This window comes from Schistocerca americana, chromosome 2 (assembly GCF_021461395.2).
Source record: "Schistocerca americana isolate TAMUIC-IGC-003095 chromosome 2, iqSchAmer2.1, whole genome shotgun sequence".
In the NCBI taxonomy this organism is placed as follows: domain Eukaryota; kingdom Metazoa; phylum Arthropoda; class Insecta; order Orthoptera; family Acrididae; genus Schistocerca; species Schistocerca americana.
In genome coordinates, this window is record NC_060120.1 from 1,117,085,195 (window position 1) to 1,117,089,299 (window position 4,105).

The following is a 4,105-nucleotide window of genomic DNA, read 5'->3' on the forward strand; positions in this document are numbered from 1 at the left end:
TTATCCTCGCCTTTGAGGGGGACGTTCTCCCGGAAAAGGTAAAGGTGATGTGCTACCAGTGTGGCTTGCGACCTTACGTCCCGCCTCCTATGCACTGCTTTCTGTGTTTGCACTTTGGGCACATGTCATCACGGTGTGAGGCTGAGCCCCTTTGTGGTGATTGTGGACATCCTCTTCGTGAGGAACATATATGCACCCCACCACCTCGGTGCGTTAATTGTCCTGGCATCCACTTGCCTAGATCTTTAGACTGCCCCGTGTATCAGATGGAGAAGAAGATTCAAGAACGCAAAACTTTGGATCATCTCTCTTATTCTGAGGCCAGGAAGAAGTATGACCACTTCCATCCCGTGACATTGACAACTTTGTTTGCCTCAGTCACGTCCACTCCTTCCACAGTATCCTCACCCCTATCCTGTCCCCCCTCCACCTCCTCCCCACATCCGGCGTCTATGCCTCCGCCTCCCAAATCCCTCCCTTCGAAATCCTCCTCCCCGACGCCCTCTGCCCTCTCTGCTCCAGGGACCACTCTTCCTCCTGTTCCTCCCCCCCCCCCCCCCCCTCCGCCGCCTGAGAAGCGATCCTCTTCTCAGGCCTCCATCGGGGAAACGTTCCGGACCTTGGCTTCCGAGGTCCGGCATTCCAAAATGGACCCTGCTCATGAGGCCCTTCTTCGGGTCCAGCCCACCATCCCCGTGTCTCATCGGACTTCCAAGAAGGCCTCCAAGAAGTAGTCTTTATCCCCCTCTCCACCCCGGCGCATGTCGTCAGACACTCCATCTGTGAGTCGCTGCTCCCGGCCGTCCTCGGTCTCGCCGGGACACTCTGCTGCCAGGCGCTCAGCTGGCCTCTCGTCGGCAAATGATGCTGCCCCTCCTACGCAACCCGGGACAGCGGCCGCAGCTGGTGACGACTCGATGGAACAGGATCTGCCTCCTGCCGGTTGTAGTGTTGTTCCCTCGAAACCTGGCCTTCCGCGGCCGTCGAGGTGACTAGCCCTTCCCCCGTTTCGTTCCCCCTTTTTGCTGACTAGCGATGGCTTTGTTACATTGGAACATAAGAGGTATTTGATTAATCGGGAGGAGTTACAACTGCTCCTCTGCCTGCACTGTCCGCTCGTCCTTGGTCTCCAGGAAACCAAGTTGCGCCCCACTGACCGTATTGCCTTTACCCACTATACCTCGGAGCGGTATGACCTCACCCCTGTGGACGGTATCCCAGCTCATGGTGGGGTCGTGTTGCTCGTTCGGGACGATGTCTATTACCATCCCATCCCATTGACCACCGCACTACAATCAATAGCTGTCCATATTACTCGTTCTGCCTTTCCTTTTTCTGTTCGTACCATCTACACTCCATCGTCATCCAAAGTTAGTCGGGCTGACATGATGCACCTGATTGTTCAGCTTCCTCCACCGTTTTTATTGTTTTGCGACTTCAATGCCCATCATCCCCTTTGGGGCTCTCTTGCATCCTGTCAAAGAGGCTCCCTCTTGGCGGATGTCTTCAACCATCTCAATCATGTCTGCCTCAATACTGGCCAACGACTTTCCTCTCGGACTCTACTCATACCTACTCCCACATGGACCTTTCGATCTGTTCTACCACTCTTGCCTGTCGGTTCGAGTGGTATGTGATGTGTTGGTAAATGTGCCAACACCTTGTAGATATAGGAGGCCGAAATGCACGCTATCTAACGCAGACGGGCGTGAATTCTGGAACAGGATAAGTAGTGAATTCTAATAAGAAAAGTATGCAGCTCCTCGAATACTTAACTTTTATCTATCCTTGTTGGTTTACAACGGTCTTGATGAGACATTTCATACGATAACTATCAAACTATGTAAGGCTAATAGCGCCTTGCTAGGTCGTAGCCATGGACTTAGCTGAAGGCTATTCTAACTGTCTCTCGGCAAATGAGAGAAGGCTTCGTCAGTGTAGTCGCTAGCAAAGTCGTCGTACAACTGGGGCGAGTGCTAGTCCGTATCTCGAGACCTGCCTTGTGGTGGCGCTCGGTCTGCGATCACACAGTGGAGACACGCGTGTCCGACATGTACTAAATGGACCGCGGCCGATTTATCTACCACCTAGCAAGTGTGGTGTCTGGCGGTGACACCACATTCCTCCCCCGCAAATCGGCGAAAGGTCGTGTGATAAGGCTTCCGCCCGCCGTGGGGAGGACCCCATGTTGACGTATGCGATGAGGTGGGGAGCCTAACAACAGGAGAGGCTGTGCCACACGCACCCGGCCATTCGGTCCGAGGGGAGCTAGGAAACGCCTGAAAACCTAGTCCAGGGTGCACGTCAACATGCGGTGTATGCGCCCGTAAAGAGACAGGAGGGGCCGAAGGGTCGACCTACATTGCGTCGGGGTACCCGACGCGCGAAGACGCCATGTGGTCCGGAGCGGGCAAGAGTTCCATGGCGGAGGACAGCTGGTCACGGGAAGCGATCGGCGGCGCGCGACCCAGGGAGGCGCTTGGCGGCTGCAGCGAAGCGTCGAATACGGGCGGCGCCGGCGGGAGAACAGGCGGCGGCGGCGGCGGCGGCGCGTCGCCATGGGGCAAAATGGACGGCATCGTCGGTAACACCTGGGGATGAGGCGAGCCAGTAGATGGGTCCCCAGGGCGCTGACCGGACGGCACCGTCGCTGAAAGCAGACGGGGAGCGGCAGAACCCGTGCGACGACAGAGGCGCAGCTGATTGAGATGCCGACGCACCGCACCAGAGGCCCCCAAAACAAAATACATCGCGCGGCCGAGGCAGCGAAGAATGCGCCCTGCGAGCCAACGCTGTGAACCTCGATAGTTGCGATAGAATACAACGTCGCCTGGAGCAAAAGCAGAAGTCTGCCGCGGCACAGGAACCTGATGCGGCGGATGCAGCAAAGACATCAAGCTTCGAAGAGGACGACCGTGGAGCAACTCAGCCGGCGAGCGACCATCTCGGGGCTGAGAGCGATACGAAGACAAAAAGAGCAACAACGCGTCCTCCCGAGAATGCGACTCTTGTAACTTCAACATCTGTGACTTGAAAGTCCGGACGAATCGTTCAGCGGCACCGTTTGACTGAGGCGAAAACGGCGCGGATGTCAGATGTTGAATACCATTGGCCTGGCAGAATGACTGAAATTCTGCGGACATGAATTGTGGGCCATTGTCGGAAACAATAGTCTGCTGAAGACCTTCAATGCAAAAGATAGCAGACAACGCTTGGATGGTGGGAGAGGACGTCGTGGAAGACATCCGGACAACAAAAGGAAAATTACTGAAAGCATGTACCAGAACCAACAATCGAGCATTTCAGAATAGACCAACAAAATCGATGTGCAAGCGTTGCCAAGGGGAAGTGGCTTTTGGCCATGCAAAGACTTTCCGCGGCCGTGCGGATTGTTGTTCGGCACACGCCATGCAAGAACAACACACATTCGTAATCGCGGCATCGATTCCGAACCAAGTACAGTGCTGACGAGCAAGTTGTTTCGTTCGCACTATACCCCAATGTCCTTGGTGAAGAAGCCGTAAAGCAGAGGACTGTAACGAACGTGGGACCACGACTCTGGACTGATCATTATCAGAACGCAACAACAAACCACCACGTCGAACAAAAAGTCTCCTTGTGAGCAAAAAATCGGCGAACCAACGGATCCTCGATCCGAGACTTCGACAAAGGCCATTGCGTAGCAACAAAACGCAAAACGGTAGCAAGGACCAGGTCAGCAGCTGTGGCTGTAGCTACACGACGAAAATCAATCGGAAACGATTCGACCACTTCATCGGTTTCCGCATCAATGAACATGCAAGCAAGTTCGGAAGAATCGAATGCTTTATCCTCAGCAACAGGCAAACGGGACAACGCATCGGCGTTTCCGTGCGTAGCAGTGGACCGATACAAGATATCGTAGCGGTACTGCGAGAGGAAAATAGACCAGCGAATGAATTTCTGCGCTGTACGCGGAGGTACAGGCTTGTTCGGATGAAAAAGCGATGTCAAAGGTTTGTGGTCTGTGATGATGATAAAGTGACGACCATACAAGAAATCATGGAACTTAGTAACACCAAACACGAGAGCCAAAGCTTCTTTCTCTATCTGCGAGTAATTTCGT